The sequence below is a fragment of the Mobula birostris genome, chromosome 21, assembly GCF_030028105.1.
Source record: "Mobula birostris isolate sMobBir1 chromosome 21, sMobBir1.hap1, whole genome shotgun sequence".
Classification (NCBI taxonomy): domain Eukaryota; kingdom Metazoa; phylum Chordata; class Chondrichthyes; order Myliobatiformes; family Myliobatidae; genus Mobula; species Mobula birostris.
Genome location: NC_092390.1, coordinates 34,260,723 through 34,282,373, shown reverse-complemented (window position 1 = coordinate 34,282,373; position 21,651 = coordinate 34,260,723). Strand labels below are relative to the sequence as shown.

At 39.7% G+C, this 21,651-nt stretch overlaps 1 pseudogene; it reads right to left on the bottom strand.

Annotated features, from left to right (window-relative positions):
• Nucleotides 1–12,439: 12,439 nt before the first annotated feature.
• LOC140185714 (interferon-induced protein with tetratricopeptide repeats 5-like) overlaps nt 12,440–21,651 on the bottom strand; it is an 11,080-nt pseudogene continuing 1,868 nt past the window's right edge.

Genomic DNA, 21,651 nt, shown 5'->3' with positions numbered 1-21,651 from the left:
TAGGAATCGGATGGCAGAGGGGAAGAAGCTGTTTGTGAATCACTAAGTGTGTGCCATCAGGCTTCTGTACCTCCTTACTGATGGTAACAGTGAGAGAAGAGCATGCCCTGGGTGCTGGAGGTCCTTAAAAATGGACACTGCCTTTCTGAGACACCACTCCTTGAAGATTTCCTGGGTACTTTGTAGGCTAGTACCCAAGATAGAGCTGACTAAATTTCCCATACCAGACAGTGATGTCAGAATGCTCCCCATGCTGCATCAATAGAAGCTTTTCAGTATATTTGTTGACATGTCAAATCACTTCAAACTCCTAGTGAAGTATAGCTACTGACTTACCTTCTTTATGACTACATTGATATGTTGGGACCAGGTTAGATTCTCAGAGACCTTAACACCCAGGAACATGAAACTGCTCACCCTCTCCACTTCTGGTCCCTCTGTGAGGATTGATATGTGTTCCTTCATCTTACCCTTCCTGAAGTCCACGATCAGCTCTTTCGCCTTACTGATGTTGAGTGCCAGGTTGTTGCTGTGACACCATTCCACTAGTTGACATGTCTCGCTCCAGCCAGCCCTCTTGTCACCATCTATGATTCTACCAACAATAGTTGTATCATCAGCAAATTTATAGATGGTATTTGAGCTATGCCTTTTTAAGAGTATTTATTTCGATCACAAGACTATGCTGGACATTAGGTTCTTAAAGCATTCCAGCTGTACCCCATCAGCAAGTTGCTCATTGGCAGGGAATTTAAAGGAGCTGGATTTAGTGTGGACTATGTTTCAGCCTGGGACAGAGGCAATGGAGTCGGTGTGGGAAGATGGTGCGCAGTCTAACAATGAGTGATTGTCTTATTTATTTTGCTCGTGATCACAACACCTTGTTAAAGATTGAAAATGTGGGATGCTGCAAGTCCGGTTTACTGGTTTATTGATAAATGGAGGGGACGGTTGATGGGGGTGATATGTGGCCTTGGTCGTAGTGAAGATTAGGCCTCAAGCTGCAGTGTTGCTTGTTCACAGCAGCCCAGGAGAGAAGTGCCTGAGCCGTGTGGCACGGCATCCATGTTGTCAGCATTGGTGCCCCCTGGTGTCCAATCAGCAGAAGACAACCTCTATTGTGTTCAACTGCAGACTTTATACTTTATACTTTAGACTGCTGCAACATTCATGGGCTCAGTGGATTGAACTATATTTCCCTTGTGACTGTATGTTACTGCTATCTTATATGTGCTATATGTGTCTTGTGCCACGTACAACTATTGGGACTGTGATTAGTAACTTGGTCCCAGAGTAAAGCTATTTTGCTTGGCTGCATTCATGGGATTTCATGTATGATTGAACACAATTAAACTAGAACTTTAACTTTAAAACTATATCTTTTCCTGGATTTTCGTCTTCTGTAGTCTTGGGGACCATTTTGTCAAGCACCCTTCGCTCCATCCGCAACAAACAGGATTTCCCGGTGCCAACCATTTTAATTCCCGTCCCAGCTTACATTCTGAGATGTCGGTTCATGGCTTCCACTACTTCCATGATCAAGCCATTCTCAGTTTGGAGGAGCAACTCCTCATATTCCATGTGGTTAGCTTGCAGGCTTTATCTTCTGGAAATTTCCTCCCTCTCCCAATCCCTCATTTTCCATTCCCTAAGGGCTTGCATCTCACATCTTCCCTTCTCCTCACCTGCGTATCACTTATCCCTCTTGCCATTCCTGTTTCCCTTTCTTCCATGGTCCACTTTGCTTTCCTATCTCATTTCATCTTCTTCAGATGTTTACCTTTTCCACCTGTCACCTCCCAGCTTCTCACGTCATCCCCCCCCCCACCACCTTTCCACCTGGATGCACCAATCACCTTCCAGGCTTATACTCCTTCCCCTCCCACCCCACACCTTCTTATTCTGGCTTCCTCTCTCTTCCTTTCCAATGCTGAAGAAGGATCTCAGCCCATAACATCGACTGTTTTCCACTGATGCTGCCCCTGAGCTCCAGCATTGTGGATATGTTACTCTGGATTTCCAGCATCTGCAAGAAATTATTTGCAAGTATGCAATGCATCTGCCGTGTCCTTTTTATCAAAGCTTTCCTTGTTTTTAACAGCAGTTCCAAAAGCTCTGGAAAGAGAACATCACTAACAAACTATCTGCCACCTCCTACCCCTTCTGTGGAGGTCTGTGAAATGGATGGACCAGGCAATGGTTTTCCTAATCTTTACAAGTACCTATTGTTGATCATCTCGATGGTTGCTCACTAGGATTGCTTGTCCAGGAGTGTAACATCAAACCTCTTTGTTTGAGGAACCCTCAATTGTTCAGTCGTTTGTCCTGCATACTCCTTCTGAGGTTGGGTTTAAGGAGATACAAGTGTGAATGCAGGGAACATCCCAGAAACAGCAGAGCTGCTGAGTTGTTGGATGTGGAGTGTGCTGCATTGCAACATACAAAGAAGAAATTGGCGAGCTTCCGATTCAGTGACAGTGTAGTGTGTTCTGCTGACATTGCTTGCAATGCATTCCTTCGACTCTGGACAAACCTTTCCTCCACCCCAGCACCCCAGATGCAGCTGGGTGGTATGGTGCAGATGTAATGTATCTTTCCATTCGTTTCTAGGAATGCCTGGAGCTGTTCAGCAACAAGCTGTGGTCCGATGTCACTGACTAAGTGTTCTAGAACACCAGTCCTGGAGATGAGGCCTCCCAACATGTCAACAGTATGCAAGGCTGTAACGGAGGCTATTGGGAACACTCCTGACCACTTTGTAGTTGTATCTACTACTACCAAGAATTTTTTCTGCCAGGGCAAAGCAGACCATACCCAGGATTGAGGGACATCGCTCTTGGCATCTTCTGCACATGTTGCCATCATAAGCAATACATGGCAAGCTACTTGATCAGCTGATAGCACACCAGACAGAGCTTTGAACCAACGCCTTCATTTTGACCATGTCTAGGTGACCAGCATGCAGCTCCTACAACACTTTAGTTCTCAGCTTCGATCCCCATGGAAGGCAACACCTATTGAGGGCAAGTTCATCCTGGTGCTGGTTAAAATGTGGTAACTGGAACTCCTGCTGCACTTTCCAACTATCTTGGGTTGCCTTGTAAACCTGAGATAGTGTAGGGTTTTTTAAAGTTTCCCTTTCAATCACCTCTGCCATAATAGGGAGACTTTTTCAACGTACAATTTTCAAACACTTCCATCTTTACAGCCAGACACACAAAATTAATGTTAATTCCGACTGACTCTGGGTCGTATTCATGCATATGCAAACATCTGAGATCAAATGGTGTGGTCCATTGTTTGCAATCAACACCAAAATGCAGCTCCATGAAGACCATTGTTCGGATTGTAAATTCAATCCTCAATCTACATTCAGGACTGAACACTGTTGTAATTAATATTTTCTATTTACCATAACTCCAGGATGCACCCTACATTTGGGACAGTTATCGCCCTTTCCATGATTAGTTGTCCTCGAATTCAATCTTGTAATTGTGTCCACTCCACCCCCCACCCCTGGTACTCCTTCTCTGCCACCTGCCCCACACCCCTCCAGCAGCAGTCTACCCTCTCCAGTCCCAACATACAATCTCGCCCTCTGCTCCATGCTGGCAAATGCGGTACTGTGCAAAAGTCTTAGGCACCCTAGCTATAAATATGCGCCTGAAAATTTTGCATTGTCATGTATGTGGATGGACGGGAGGGAGGAATGAGGCTTGTATTACTGTTGTTATTTCATTGCTTTTGTTCTACCGAGCATGATGGGTATGCCATGTTGGCTCCAGGTTGTGTCTCCAGCACGTCCTTGGGAGAGTTGGTTATTAACACAAATGACACATTTCACTCTATGTTACAATGCACATGTGATAAATGAATTGGAAATTGGAACCTTGAATCTTGGATTGGTTCCAAGCTTGACTGGACTTGACCAAGCCAGGATGCACACCCATTCACTGGGATGAGGGCTATATGCAACCATTAGATATTTTATTTTATTATTTACTTTAACTTTAACTTACTTAATTATGTTTAATGTCATTATATTAATGTCATTGAGATGCTTTTGTTAGATTGTTTATTTTACTATATAATTTTAAATTACACAATAGTAGCTTTTTTTTATAATATAATTTTTATTGAATTTTCAAAAAGAATACAGGAAAAGATAAAATCTACCCTCCCCCCTCCCCTTAACCCTCCCCCCCCCATATATATTTAGCCCTACCTAAAAAGAAGGAAGAGAAAAAAAGAAGAGCTGCCTGGGTATTGGAAGGTTTCCACATGCTCCATGGGATTCAAAATAAATTTGGTATAATTATTCGTTACTTTCCCCAAGGGACCAAGATCTTTATCGGAGCACTTAAATATACCATCCTATCTTTTATAAATAAGGCGCCAAATATTCTAAAATGTTACATATTTATCTCCTAAATTATAAGTAATTTTTTCGAGTGGAATAGAACTAGCCATTTCATTATTCCAACGTCCATACTTAAATACGAATCAGATTTCCGAGTAACTGCTATAGTCTTCTTAGCTACTGCCAAAGATGGATCCCGGAAGTTTTGCAAATGGAAGAGCAGGTTCGACCAATTGAAATTGAGCGAGCACATAGAGCTCTAAGACCAAAACCAAAAGATGACCAATATCCACCATCGATTTTAATAAAATTCTTAAGATTTCAAGACAAGGAAAGGATTCTACAGGCAGCTGCTTGAGCTGCCAAGGATAGAAAAAGGCCATTGATGATTCAAGGGAACAAAGTTTTTTTCTACCCTGATATAAGTTATGAACTTTTGAAGAGAAGGAAGAAATTTAATCCAGTGAAAAAAACCCTATGGGATCACGGTTATCAATTTATATTGCGTTATCCTGCAACCTTGAAGATTTTTTTGCCTGGTGGAGAAAAAAGATTTTTTGATGACTACTGGAAAGCGGAGCAGTTTGTGCGAGATTCTCTGAATATTCACCAGATACAAGAACAAATCCAGGGGAGCGAGATAGATTGAAGATGAAGATTGGGTCAAAGAATGGACTTAAACAACAGGAATTCTGCAGATGCTGGAAATTCAAGCAACACACACAAAAGTTGCTGGTGAACGCAGCAGGCCAGGCAGCATCTGTATGAAGAGGTGCAGTCGACGTTTCAGGCAGAGACCCTTCGTCAGGACTAACTGAAGGAAGAGTGAGTAAGGGATTTGAAAGTTGGAGGGGGAGGGGGAGATCCAAAATGATAGGAGAAGACAGGAGGGGAAGGGATGGAGCCAAGAGCTGGACAGGTGATAGGCAAAAGGGATACGAGAGGATCATGGGACAGGAGGTCTGGGAAGAAAGACAAGGGGGGGGGAGACCCAGAGGATGGGCAAGAGGTATATTCAGAGGGACAGAGGGAGAAAAAGGAGAGTGAGAGAAAGAATGTGTTCATAAAAATAAGTAACAGAGGACCTTCTGAGGATCCCAGGTACTCACATTTTATTGACTCTGCCTCTCGCCGCTTCTCCCGTCAAGCTCTGAAGGCGACTCTCTCCGCCAAGAGGAGGTACTTGGTGTCCTTATCCCAGACCCTTCCACACCCTGGGGACACTTTCTTCGCCGTCTGTAATGGTCCTACCCATTATTTCATCCTCCGTCGGATTCACGCCTGCAATCGCCGTTTTTTTGACTTTGTCATGTTAGGCAAAGATCGCAAGATCCTACATCTACGGACTCCAGAGCCTGCCGGCCCCGATGCTAGCAGGCATGAACTTCAGATTGCGGCCCCTGCCACTGATCTCGGCGGCTCCAACACCTCAGGACATATTCAGGACCCGGACTCCAGCAACGACCATGGACACCTTCACAGCGATCGCACAACCACCAACTGCGACTCCAGGCCGGGTCTTTATGTGCTGCTATTGCGACTCCCGTCTCCCCTTCCCCCACCAATACCCTGCAATCCCGTCTCCTTCAGATCCCACCGTCAGCTCCTGGGTCCTCAGAGGCTCCATCTTCCTCTCACCCCAACCCTCCCCTCTCCATTGACACCCCCAGCCTCCCCCCTCCCCCCTCTGATCCCAGCTCTCATCCGTGCCGGGTCTTTACCATCCCCTCCGACCTTCAACTGTCGGAGGCAGAACGCTCTGTTCTCAGTAAGGGCCTCACCTTTGTCCTCCTTCGCCCACACCTCAGCGAGTTCCATGTTCGCCACGATGCGGAACTTTTCTTCCGCCGTCTCCGTCTCCGAGCCTACTTCTTCGGCAAGGACTCTTCCACTCCCACCGATGACCCCTTCTCCCGTCTTCAACCCTCCTCTTCTTCATGGACACCCCGCTCTGGTCTTCTGCCTGCTCTGGATCTCTTTATCGCTAATTGCCGACGGGACATCAACCATCTCGACTTCACTGCACCTTGATCCCATTCCAACTCACTCCTTCCGAACGCTCTGCTCTCCACTTCCTCCGCACTAATCCTAACCTTATTATTAAACCCGCCGATAAGGGGGGTGCTGTTGTAGTCTGGCGTACTGACCTCTACCTTGCCGAGCCACAGCGACAACTCGCTGATACCTCCTCTTATTTACCCCTCGATTATGACCCCACTAAGGAGCACCAGGCCATTGTCTCCCACACGATCACTGACTTTATCTGCTCAGGGGATCTCCCATCCACTGCTACCAACCTTACAGTTCCCACACCCCGCACTTCCCGTTTCTACCTCCTACCCAAGATCCACAAACCTGCCTGTCCTGGCAGACCTATTGTCTCAGCTTGCTCCTGCCCCACCAAACTCATTTCTGCATACCTCGACACGGTTTTATCACCCCTTGTTCAATCCCTTCCGACCTATGTTCGTGACACTTCTCACGCTCTTAAACTTTTCGATGATTTTAAGTTCCCTGGCCCTCACCGCTTTATTTTCACCATGGATGTCCAGTCCTTATATACTTCCATCCCCCATCAGGAAGGTCTCAAAGCTCTACGCTTCTTTTTGGATTCCAGACCTAATCAGTTCCCCTCTACCACCACTCTGCTCCGTCTATCGGAATTAGTCCTTACTCTTAATAATTTCTCCTTTGGCTCCTCCCACTTCCTCCAAACTAAAGGTGTAGCTATGGGCACCCGTATGGGTGCTAGCTATGCCTGCCTTTTTGTTGGGTTTGTGGAACAATCTATGTTCCGTGCCTATTCTGGTATCTGTCCCCCACTTTTCCTTCGCTACATCGACGACTGCATTGGCGCTGCTTCCTGCACGCATGCAGAACTCGTTGACTTTATTAACTTTGCCTCCAACTTTCACCCTGCCCTCAAGTTTACCTGGTCCATTTCCGACACCTCCCTCCCCTTTCTAGATCTTTCTGCCTCTGTCTCCGGAGACAGCTTATCCACTGATGTCTACTATAAGCCTACTGACTCTCACAGCTATCTGGACTATTCCTCTTCTCACCCTGTCTCCTGCAAAAACGCCATCCCCTTCTCGCAATTCCTCCGTCTCCACCGCATCTGCTCTCAGGATGAGGCTTTTCATTCTAGGACGAGGGAGATGTCTTCATTTTTTAAAGAAAGGGGCTTCCCTTCCTCCACTATCAACTCTGCTCTTAAACGCATCTCCCCCATTTCACGTACATCTGCTCTCACTCCATCCTCCCGCCACCCCACTAGGAATAGGGTTCCCCTGGTCCTCACCTACCACCCCACCAGTCTCCGGGTCCAACATATTATTCTCCGTAACTTCCGCCACCTCCAACGGGATCCCACCACTAAGCACATCTTTCCCTCCCCCCTCTCTCTGCATTCCGCAGGGATCGCTCCCTACACAACTCCCTTGTCCATTCGTCCCCCCCATCCCTCCCCACTGATCTCCCTCCTGGCACTTATCCGTGTAAGCGGAACAAGTGCTACACATGCCCTTACACTTCCTCCCTTACCACCATTCAGGGCCCCAAACAGTCCTTCCAGATGAGGCAACACTTCACCTGTGAGTCGATTGGGGTGATATACTGCATCCGGTGCTCCCGATGTGGCCTTTTATAGGCGAGACCCGACGCAGGCTGGGAGACCGCTTTGCTGAACTTCTACGCTCTGTCCGCCAGAGAAAGCAGGATCTCCCAGTGGCCACACATTTTAATTCCACATCCCATTCCCATTCTGACATGTCTATCCACGGCCTCCTCTACTGTAAAGATGAAGCCACACTCAGGTTGGAGGAACCACACCTTATATTCCGTGTGGGTAGCCTCCAACCTGATGGCATGAACATCGACTTCTCTAACTTCTGCTAAGGCCTCACCTCCCCCTCGTACCCCATCTGTTACTTATTTTTATGAACACATTCTTTCTCTCACTCTCCTTTTTCTCCCTCTGTCCCTCTGAATATACCTCTTGCCCATCCTCTGGGTCCCCCCCCCTTGTCTTTCTTCCCAGACCTCCTGTCCCATGATCCTCTCGTATCCCTTTTGCCTATCACCTGTCCAGCTCTTGGCTCCATCCCTCCCCCTCCTGTCTTCTCCTATCATTTTGGATCTCCCCCTCCCCCTCCAACTTTCAAATCCCTTACTCACTCTTCCTTCAGTTAGTCCTGACGAAGGGTCTCGGCCTGAAACGTCGACTGCACCTCTTCCTGGAGATGCTGCCTGGCCTGCTGCGTTCACCAGCAACTTTGATGTGTGTTGTGTCAAAGAATGGACTTGTTGGATTTTTGAAGGTGGATGAATGTATAAATATATTATTAATTATACGAGGGGGGTAAGAAAGGTTAAAATTGGAGGAATATTAGTTGGGAATAGTAACATTAATTTTGTCTATATATATATATAATTTTTTTTGTTGTGGGGGAGCTGGAAGAAGCACTGACCAATTGCTACGCTAATCATGTGTGCAAGCGTGGCTTTAGCCATAACCCGTAAAATGGAGGGGGGTAGTGTTGTGTATCTTTTCATTCACAACATTAGTGGGGGGGTATTTTGTTTTTTTCTTTTTTTGTATCCTTTCTATCTTTTTTTTTCTTTTTGCCTGGAGGGTTGGGAGGGAAACACATAGCAACATGGTGAAGTTCAAAGAGATTCCCCAAGGAACTATGAGAGTTGAGAAGATAAGTAATGTTTTAGATTGGAGTAACTTTGTTAAGAATAATGACTAATTTATTGAATTTTTTGAGTTTTAATGTTAATGGGCTTAATGGACCAGTGAAAAGAAAAAGAATCTTAACACATATTAAAAAAATGAAGATAGATTTAGCTTTTTTACAGGAAACGCACCTAACAGAACATCAGAAACTAAAGAGAGATTGGGTGGGTAGTGTTGTTGCGGCTTCATTTAATTCAAAAGCGTGGGGAGTAGCAATTTTGATCAATAAAACGTTACCAATTAGAATACAAAATGTAATAACTGATTCTGCGGGGAGATATGTGATTATACATTGTCAACTTTTCTCTGAACTATGGACTTGTATGAATATTTATGCACCAAACGAAAATGATGCAAAATTCATACAAGAAGCTTTTTTGAATTTGGCGGATGCACATGAAAAAATATTAATTGGAGGAGACTTTAATTTTTGCTTAGACCCAGTCTTAGATAGATCAACCAAGGCTGTTATAAAATCGAAGGTAGTAAATTTAACTTTATCATTGATGAAAGATTTAAATTTAATTGATATATGGAGAAGAATCAATCCTAAAGAAAGAGACTATTCGTTCTATTCTCATAGACATAAAACTTACTCAAGGATAGATTTTTTCCTATTATCAATGCATATTCAACACAGAGTGAAAAATATGGAATATAAAGCAAGAATATTATCAGATCATTCTCCTTTATTAATGACAATAATAATGGCTGACAAGGAAGAAGTGGCTTATAGATGGAGATTTAATTCAACATTATTATAACGTCAAGATTTTTGTGATTTTATGAAAAAGCAGATTCAATTTTTTTTGGATACAAATTTTCATTCAGTGGATGATAAATTTATATTATGGGATGCGATGAAAGCATATCTTAGGGGCCAGATAATAAGTTATACGTCTAAAATTAAGAAAGAATATATGGCGGAACTAGATCAATTGGAAAAAGAGATTACAAAATTAGAAAAAGAATCTCAAAGATATATGGCAGAAGAAAAACGAAGGCAACTTGTCAATAAGAAGTTACAATATAATACACTTCAGACATATAGAATGGAAAAAGCAATTATAAGAACTAAACAAAGGTATTATGAGTTAGGTGAGAGAGCACATAAAATTCTTGCCTGGCAGTTGAAAACAGAACAAGCTTCCAAAACAATAAATGCAATTAGAACAAGGGCAAATAAAATATCTTATAAACCTCTCGAAATAAATGAAACCTTTAAAAGTTTCTATTCTGAATAATATCAATCAGAATCACAAAATGACATTAATGAGATAGAAAGGTTTTTATCACAAATATCTCTTCCAAAATTGAATTTGGAAGAACAGAAGGGATTAGATATGCCTTTTACATTGAAAGAAGTTGAAGAAGCTTTAGGATCACTCCAAAGTAAAAAATCTCTGGGAGAAGATGGTTTTCCACCTGAATTTTATAAAAAATTTAAAGATTTATTATTTCCTCTCTTTATGGAACTAATACGTCAAGCAGAAAAAACACATAAGCCCCCAGAATCTTTTTCAACAGCGATTGTAATAGTATTGCCAAAAAAAGGCAGAGACCCTATGAAACCAACATCATACGGGCCTATTTCTCTATTGAATATGGATTATAAAATAATAGCAAAAATTTTATCGAATAGATTATCTAAATATTTACAAAATTAATACATATGGATCAAACAGGATTTATTAAAAATAGACAATTGGCAGATAATGTAATCCGGCTACTCAGTATAATTCATTTGGCACAAAAAAGGGACGAGAAGAATATAGTAGTAGCCTTGAATGCTGAAAAAGCATTTGATAGATTAGAATGGGATTTTTTATTTAAAGTATTAGAAAAATATGGGTTAGGAACATTTTTTATAAATTGGATTAAAACTTTAAATTCTAACCCTAAGGCTAAAGTAGTGACAAACTCTCAAATTTCAACACCATTCCAGTTAAAAAGGTCAACTGGACAAGGTTGTCCATTATCACCTGCTTTATTTGTACTGGCGATAGACCCATTAGCAGAACTAATCAGAATTGATCCAGATATTATGGGTTTTAGAGTTAATCAGGAGGAATATAAAATTAATCTTTTTGCCGATGATGTTTTGATCTACTTAACAAACCCACAACATTCGTTACATAAATTATCTTCTAGATTGGATGAATATGGGGAGGTATCAGGTTACAAAATAAATTGGGATAAAAGTGAAATTTTACCTCTTACTAAAGGAGACTATAGTCAATGTCGATTAGTAACCCAATTTAGATGGCGGGTAAATGGTATAAAGTATTTAGGTATAAGACTTGATAATGATGTAAAGAATTTATATAAATTTAATTATTTACCACTATTGAAAAAAATTCAAGAAGACTTTGACAAATGGATGATACTACCAATAACATTAGTAGGTAGAGTCAATGTTGTAAAAATGAATATATTTCCTAGATTACAGTATTTGTTTCAAACATTACCAATACAATTGCCACAGAAATTTTTTCAAGAGTTAAATAAATGTGTGAGAAAATTTCTTTGGAAAGGTAAAATGTCAAGAATATCATTGTAAAAATTGACATGTAAATTTGGGTTAGGAGGGTTACAACTTCCAAACTTTAAAAATTATTATAAAGCAAATTAACTTAGATTTATTGCATCTTTCTTCAATGATTGAAAACCAGCATGGATTAAAATAGAATTAAACAAGATAGGAGAAAATAGACCTGAAGATTTTATATATAAATGGGAATCTAAATGGATACGGGAAAAGAAAGAATCTCCTATATTAACACATTTGATTGATCTATGGAATAAGATAAATGTTGATAATGAAACACAGAAATCTCTATTAGCAAGGAGACCTTTGTTCCAAAACAGACTTATTCCTTTTACAATGGACAATCAACTTTTATATAATTGGTATCAAAAAGGGATTAAATTTATAGGAGATTGTTATGAACGAGGTATATTGATGTCATTTGAACAATTAAAGGATAAATATAAAATATCAAATAATACTTTCTTTTGTTACCTTCAATTAAGGGCTTACTTAAAAGGTAAGCTGGGTCAAACAATGTTTTTGCCAAAACCTAATGAAATTGAAACTTTAATTCAAAAAAGGAAAATTAAAAAAATTATTTCTTGTATGTATAATTTGAATCAAGAACAGACAATTAAACAAGGAATCCATAAGTCAAAGCAAAAATGGGAAACAGATCTGAATATTAATATTGATGAAACAAATTGGTCAAGACTCTGTCTTGACAGTATGACAAATACAATAAATGTTCAACTTACATTAGTACAATATAATTTTTTACACCAATTATATATTACACCACAAAAAATAAATAGATTAAATTCAAATCTATCCGATAAATGCTTTCAGTGTAATCAAGAAATTGGTACTTTTTTACATTCTGCTTGGTCTTGTTTTAAAATTCAACCCTTTTGGATACATTTAAGAGTATTATTGGAACAAATTACTGGAACTCAACTTCCACATAACCCTGTATTATTTCTACTAGGTGATATTGAAGGAATAAAGCCGAAACTTAAATTGAATAAATATCAGAAAGAATTTATAAAAATTGGCACAATAGTAGCTTGAAGAAAAACATCTGAATCTCCCTTCGAATCTTGAAACCTGTAATGTGCCCATCCAGAAGATGAGGTGTTGTTCATTAAGTTTACATTGATCTTTGCTGGAACAGTGAACAGGTCAGAGTGGGATGAAGCATTCAAATGGCAGGCAACAACGAGTGCAAGACTATCTTTAGGAACAGAATGGGCTGCTCGACAATACAGGCATGATATCCACAACTGATTTCTTAATGAAGGGAGAACCACATCAGGGAAAAACAGCTCTGCTTCCTGAATTGGAATTGTTAACTTTATTATCGGCACTAAAGGCTGGAATGAAAGTTCCGTAAGAGTTCCTTGAAATGATGATGTTCACCACAGTGTGCAGCAAGAAAATCACTCACACTTCAATACTGGTATGGAGAGATAAATCATAACATTTATTGGTTACTTTTATGCTCAGTTTCTGATATTACAGCTCATTTAACAGTATTGAAAGGAAAATATACAATAATGGCTATAAGATTTTAAATGAAAGTTGAATTTAAAAGCTCCAAACTTTGGATTTCAAGATTCTTTTTTTTTCCAATTCTCATTTTAAATCTTTTTATTAATTATTATTGAAAATCAACAACAGAGAAAAATACATCAAAATAATCAAGACAACATATCCATATGTAGAATAAGAGTTAAACTATCAACCAAGCTGAACAGTGTATCAATAATAATAAAAAAAACAAAATGTTAAAGCTTTTTTAATGGAAAAAAGAAAGAAAGAAAAAAAAGAATCCCTGCTAATTAAATCAAAAAAACCCTAACGTGCTAACGAAAGTGTAAGTGGATTCCATCTAGAAAAAAATTGCTTCATAAAATCCACTAAGGGAACTAAATTAGCTCTATAATGGTCTCCATAATTTTTAGTGATGAAAATACCTAAATATTTAAAAGAATCCATAACTTTTAGAGGAATGTCATCATATATAGAAGCAGAATTGTTTAAAGGAAATAATTCACTTTTATGCAAGTTTAATTTATATCCTGAAAACAATCCAAATTCATTTAATAATTTCAATAAACTCGGAATAGATTCTTCGGGATTCGAAACATAAACCGAAAGATCAAAGGGAGATCTTATGAATAGTCCCATTTATAGAAATTCCTTGAATATTTTTAGCTTCACGAAGTGCAATAGCCAAAGGTTCCAACATCAAATTAAACAACAAAGGGCTTAACGGACATTCTTGTCTCGTACCCCACGAAAATCAGAAAAAGGGGATCTACAGTTATTAGTAATAACAGTGGCAATAGGGCTTTTATATATCAATCTAATCAATTTATTAAAAGTAGTACCAAAGCTAAATTTCTCTGAAACTTTAAATAGATATTTCCATTCAACTCTATCAAATGCCTTTTCAGCATCTAGAGAAATAACACATTGGGGAGTCTTAGAGGGATGAGTATATAATATTTAACAATCTCCGAGCGTACGAAAAAGAATAACGACCTTTTATAAAACCTGTTTGATCCTGAGAAATAATGTTAGCTAGTATATTCTCCATCCAATTAGCCATTATTTTTGAAAGAATTTTAGCATCCACATTTAATAATGAAATAGGTCTATATGAAGCACAATCAGTAGGGTCTTTATCTTTCTTAAGAATTAAAGAAATAGAAGCTTCATAAAATGTGGAAGGTAACTCTCCTAGCAGAAAAGAATCTTTAAGCATTTCCAACATATAAGGAGTAAGCAAATCTTCAATTTTTTTAAATAAAATCCTACAGTAAAACCATCCAATCCAGGACCTTTACCAGATTGCATTGAAAGAATAGCTTTCTGAATTTCTCTTTTAGTAAAAGGAGCATCAAGAATTTGCTGATCTTCAACAGATATTCTAGGAAAATCAATCTTTTGTAAAAAGGCATACATATTAGAAGGGTCAGCTGGAAATTGAGATTTATAGAGTTCACTGTAATAGTCTTGAAAAATTTTATTAATATCTTCATAATTACAAGCTTAACTACCATCTCCCTTATGAATTTTTAAAATTTTTCTTCTGGCTGTAACTGCTTTCAGTTGAGATGCTAATAGCTTGTTACTTTTATCTCCAAACATATAAAATTGACTTTTTAATTTAAGCAAATTTCTTTCAATAGGATAAGTTAATAGTAAATTATATTGCGATTGAAGTTCAACCCTTTGTTTAAATAAATCAACATTAGGAGAAACTGCATATGTGTTATCCAGGTCTTTAATTAGTTTTGAAATTCTACCTAACTCTATTTTTGTCTGTTTCTTGAGTTTAGCCAAATAGGATATTATCTGACCTCGCAAATATGCTTTAAGTGTATCCCATGTAATCAATTTCGAGACATCTCCCGTATTATAATTAAGAAATCTTTTATCTGAATCTCTATAAATTTAGCAAAGTCCGAACTTTGTAATAAATTTTCTGGAAAGTGCCAAGGCAAGTCTACATTACTAACATCATTTAACTCAAAAGTTAAGCTTAAAGACGCCTGATCCGAGACAGCAATAGCATCATGTTCACATTTCTGGACTTTGGACAAAAATCGGAAATCAGCTATAAAATATCAATTCTCGAATATTTATTATGAACATGTGAATAAAAAGAATAATCTCTGTCATTAGGATGTAAATTTCTCCAGATTTCTATCAAACCATAATCAATTAAAAAGGAATGAATAAGTGTTGCCGAATGATTCGGAAGCTTCTGGTTGGTTGAACTCTCGTCAATCAAAGGGTTTAAACAACAGTTGAAGTCACCTCCCATCAGTAGCATATATTCATTTAAGTCTGGTAATAAACCAAATACATTTTTAATAAAAGGATCATCTACATTAGGTCCGTATAGATTAACAAGGACAATTTTTCTATTACAAATTGTTCCTTTAATAATTAAAAATTTACCATTATTATCTGAGACAATGTCTTGTTGAATAAATAAAATATTAGATTTAATAAAAATAGATACTCCCTTTGTTTTATTTTGACAAGTAGCATGGTATTGAAGGCCCTTCCACGTTTTAAAAAATCTATTTTGATCGCCCGTTCTGATATGCGTTTCTTGAACGAAAATTATATCGGGCTGGAATCGATTAATAACTTTAAAAGTCTTCCTTCACTTAATAGGGCGATTCCAGCCACATGCGTTCCAACTAACATTTATCTGTTTAAATACCATTGAATATTATTTTTAAACATGACAATACACACATACCATCACGGGCTAATCAAAGATGGTGGTGATGAATATAACCAAATAGAAAACGCGCATGCTCCGGTACTCCATAATAGAAAAAAATACAGGGAGTGTGTGAAAAAAGAAAATCCCACGATAAACCCCAAAATACAAAAATACCCCCAAACCTCCCACCATCCCCAAAAATAGAAATCCGACAAAAGAGAGAAAAAGCCGGAACGCATCCCGAAGAAGAAAAGCATAAGAACGGTATTCCGCGTGCCGCTCAATTTAAATAATGATTAGAAGTTTTTTCTCCCAATTCCCCCCCTCCCCCTTACAAAGAAAATACATAACCTTATAATAAGAACGCCCAGCAAAGAAGAAAAAAATGTTTATACTTAAACATTGAACACAAACTAGGGAATGCGAAAACAGTCTCCAAAGACGCCAAAGCAATACTATTAACCCAAACCGTTTATCCTCTAAAGAGAGAAAAGCAGCGCTATTATTCTTTAACTTACTACCTTATTTAACAAAAGAACTAAAGCTAATTATCTATTACTAAACACTCCATAAGAAAAAAGTCTATATGAGCTGTAAGCAAACTATGACTTAATTAATAAAGAAAAAGGAAAATAGAAACAGATAACCAAACCAGTTAACAATCTATCCGCTGTATTAATTCACTCCGTATACTAAACAGCCTTCAGTAAAAAAGTTATTCTTTAGTCAAACCAAGAAGATCACCTCTTCTTTAAGTAATCCAGCGATCAAAGGATATCTTCAGCATACCGAAATCTTCAAAGCCTGTTTCCTTTCAGAAAATTATTCGGAAACTCTAATATCCTTCATACATCAGCCAATTCCACAATAGAGTTGACAAAATCCGATGCCACTTGGGGATCCAAGAAGACACGAGGGGTACAATCTTTAGGAAATAATTTCAATCTCGCTGGATGTCTCAGGGATGGAAAGAGCCTTTTTTCATGAGCAATCTTCATGACCAATATGAATTTGTTCCATTGTTCCATAAATTCCCGTGGATAATCTTCATAAAAACGGATCTCGGAACCGTTAAAATTAAAAACTTTCTGCTTTCTTGCATATTTTATGATTTGGTCTTTAACTTTAAAGTGAAGAAAGTTGACTAAAATTGGTCGAGCTTTATCTGACGAAATGAAGATTCTGTGAGCTCTTTCAATATCGGGAGGCTGAGATAGAATATCCGGAAACAGATTGAAACAAATTGGCACAATAATCCAATAAGTTCCCATTCTCGAAGCCTTCTTTAAGACCCACAACCGGAATGTTATTCCAACGCAATCTTGTATCTAAATCGACAATTTTGCTTTGAGCATGTTCCAAGCGGGTTGAAATATCCGCAATCTGACGTTTCGATTCTTTAAACTCAGTATTCAAGGAAAGAATATTTTCCTCAATAGTCTGTAAACTCTGTCGGAATGACTTCAACTCAGAAGTGATATTGTCCATTTTGTTGTCGAAACCCATCAACGCACGTTCCAAACGCTCAGCCCAGACCTGCATATCTTCTGATCTTTCTTTTGAAGTTTTTCCCTTTCAATTGCTGGGTTCAAAAAGCTGTTTTCCACTTCTTAAAGGATACGACATAATGACCACTATTTCCCTCCAAGATACAAAAGATAAAAGTTAAACAATTCAAAGTTTAGACTGGGGAAAAGGAGGAATTAACGGCAGCCACAAAATTTATGTATTACTCCATTGAGCTACAGGCAGAAGTCCTCAAGATTCTCAACAGTAAGATTTCTGAAAAAAGCGCACAACAGGTCAGACTGCATCCCCATGAAAAATAAACTCTGTTTTCCCTTCCATGGATACTGAACGATCTGATAAAAGTTACCAGAATTTTATGCTTTTATAGCATATTTTAATATTTTTAACATTTTCAGTCAACTTTGGTGCTTTTTCACTGTAAATTGCATGAGTGCGGAACGTAAACCAACACTGTACACAGACTCTACTACAAGTTGCAAAGATTTCATTTGGAATGTATTTGCTTTCAAATTAAAATTGCTTAGAATGGAATTATTAACAGCAAATAATGAAAAAAAGTAAGGAAAGTTTATAGTAATCAACCTCATAATTGGGTCATAACTGTTTATGGCTCATTTGGGAAAAAATGGACTTGAATACTTTCTTTTGTAATCTGAGTATGTTATAAACCATTTCATTTTCTTTCAGAGCAAGCTTTATTAACATTGAAATCGAATCAGATGGCACTTTTTGTTTGGTGCTGTCACAGAAAAATAAGTTTTACCTAGAATTTGGTGGAACAGCAATAAACTCCAGCTGAAATGGGACCCATGGAGTAATAGGACTGGAAACTTACCGTTGTTTTACATGCTAGTGCTACTGACCTAGCCATAGCATCACAGGTATCTAAAATAATGTCACATCGACTCAGGTGGAAATTGGAGAATTGATGGCAGAAGCGAATACAGTGAGTAATGATTGAGGAACAGCCACTGGTACAGCGCCCCTGGAAATCTTTAGGCATCTAGAGCCTAAGTCGAAGGGCGTAATTCAGAAAGAGCATTGAGATACTCTTCATTGCCAGGATCAAATTCAAAGGCCTTTTCAAAGCATTTAACAGCCTCATCCTTCTCCCCAGCCAGCTGGTGCACCATCCCAAGAATTCCAAAGGCTTCGCTGTTTCTTGGATTCCCCTGAATTTGTTTTCCTAAGATCTTTCTCAAGTTACTGTAACAGAGCTTCCATTGTTTACTTCCATGATGGATCTTAAGTCCATCCAGAAAATAGATGATGACATTTGATTCAGATCTTCTGTGGTGCAGTTCAAATAATCCAACTTGTAAAGCGAGTGCCTGCTTATCATCTGGAGCAAGATCTTCCAAGCTCAACAGACTGTTGTAGATCTCCTCTGCTCGGGCTGCTTCTCCAATTTCTAAGCAGATTCCTGCAAAATCCAGTTTTGCAAAAATAAATGATGGTTTGAGTTCAAATGCCTTTTCAAAGTGATATTTGCTCTTACTGATCAACTCAGCTCTCAGTTGAAATGCAGCTCTGTCAGGATAGTTGCTGTCTGCTTTCTTTTTCAGAGTGAACAGTTTTCCCCTGTAACATATACCAATTTGGTGGTGTAAGAAGGACGAGTATGGAGTGAATTCTAAAGCTCTCTTCAACAGCCCTACTGCGATATCGACATCTCCTCCCATTCTGTAAAACTTTGCTGCATAGCGAAGCGCATATGGCAGATCTGGGGTCTTCCTCAATGCTTCTTCAACTAGTTCATTTGCTTCCTTTACTTCGTTAAACTCTTACAGCTTTAGGGCCAACATAACCATGGCCACTGTGTCATCTGGATCAAGCTCCAGCACCCGTTGCAGATACCTCACTGGCTGACTCCGCTCCTGATTATCTGGAGTGCTAGAAATAGTTTCCAGACGAAGCAAAGCAGTGGCATAGCCCATATTCCACTCCACATTGTCAGAATCTTGCTCCAGAGCCTTTGCAAAGCATTTCTTTGCCTCTTCATAGAACTCAGCAGCAGAACTCAACAATGACCATCCCTTCTCCCCGTACACCTCCGGTATCATTGCTGTATAGCGAGGGCCGTCACTAAGCGGTTTACAGATCATCTCCAGCTTGTCGAGGTAGGACTGGGCCTCGGTCAGTTGTCCCATGTGGTAATGCACCCAGGCAAAGTTTCCATAGGTGACGATGCTTCTTCTTTCTAATTCATCATTGTGGTTCTCTCTCCAAATCCTTTCAGCTTCCTTTAAATTTTCAATTGCTTCTTCATAGTCACCTTGCTGACAGTTTACAAAAGCAAGTTGGTTGTAGGATGTGGCTTGATACTTGACACCAAGTTTTATAGAATCTTGTAATCTAAGCTTCAGATAATTGAAGTCAGTGTTCTCCTTCTGTGGAAACCACGTGAAGTGACACTGAAGTTGGCAGAGTTTCTCAAACAGAGATTCCTTCAGAGTGTTGCTGCATGGAAGAACAAAGTAATAAAAGATTGTTGATGTTCAATTGATTCTCCATCCTAATGGCTAAATGCTTGGATTGACAATATTAGCAAATTCTGAATTCCTGATCTGAGACGTAGGCAGGGAGTGATGGGTGCAGAACAGTTCAATCCCTGCCTGATCAGACCAGTACCTACATAGAACAAAGAACATAGAATAGTTCAGCACAGTACAGGCCCTTCAGCCCACAATGTTGTGCCGACCCTTAAACCCTGCCTCCCATATAACCCCCCACCTTAATTTCCTCCATATACCTGTCTAGTAGTCTCTTAAACTTCACTAGTGTATCTGCCTCCACCACTGACTCAGGCAGTGCATTCCACACACCAACCACTCTCTGAGTAAAAAACCTTCCTCTAATACCCCCCTTGAACTTCCCAACCCTTACCTTGAAGCCATGTCCTCTTGTATTGAGCAGTGGTGCCCTGGGGAAGAGGCACTGGCTGTCCACTCTATCTATTCCTCTTAATATCTTGTATACCTCTATCATGTCTCCTCTCATCCTCCTTCTCTCCAAAGAGTAAAGCCCTAGCTCCCTTAATCTCTAATCATAATCCATACACTCTAAACCAGGCAGCATCCTGGTAAATCTCCTCTGTACCCTTTCCAATGCTTCCACATCCTCCCTATAGTGAGACGACCAGAACTGGACACAATACTCCAAGTGTGGTCTAACCAGAGTTTTATAGAGCTGCGCCATTACCCCGCAACTCTTAAACTCTATCCCTCGACTTATGAAAGCTAACACCCCATAAGCTTTATTAACTACCCTATCTACCTGTGAGGCAACTTTCAGAAATCTGTGGACATGTACCCCCGATCCCTCTGCTCCTCCACACTACCAAATATCCTGCCATTTACTTTGTACTCTGCCTTGGAGTGAGGTGGTACACTTTGGAGTTTGTCCTTCCAAAGTGTACCACCTCACACTTCTCTGGGTTGAACTCCATCTGCCACTTCTCAGCCCACTTCTGCATCCTATCAATGTCTCTCTGCAATCTTCAACAATCTTCTACACTATTCACAACACCACCAACCCTTGTGTTGTCTGCAAACTTGTCAACCCACTCTTCTACCACCACATCCATGTCATTAATAAAAATCACGAAAAGTAGAGGTCCAAGAACAGATCCTGGTGGGACACCACTAGTCACAACCCTCCAATCCAAATGTACTCCCTCCACCATGATCCTTTGCTTTCTGCAGGCAAGCCAATTCTGAATCCAACTGGTCAAACTTTCCTGGATCCTATGCCTTCTGACTTTCTGAATAAGCCTACCATGTGGAACCTTGTCAAATGCCTTACTAAAATCCATGTAGATCACATCCACTGCACTACCCTCATCTATATGCCTGGTCACCTCCTCAATGAACTCTATCAGGCTTGATAGACACAATCTGCCCTTCACAAAGCCACGCTGACTGTCCCTGATCAGACCATGATTCTCTAAATGCCCATAGATACTATCTCTAAGAATATTTTCCAACAGCTTTCCTACCACAGACATAAGGCTCACTGCTCTATAATTACCCAGACTATCCCTACTACCTTTTTTGAACAAGGGGACGACATTCGCCACCCTCCAATCCTCCAGTACCATTCCCATGGACAACGAGGACATAAAGATCCTAGCCAGAGGCTCAGCAATCTCTTCCCTCGCTTCGTCAAGCAGCCTGGGGAATATTCTGTCAGGCCCCGGGGACTTATCCGTCCTAATGTTCTTCACAACACCAACACCTCCT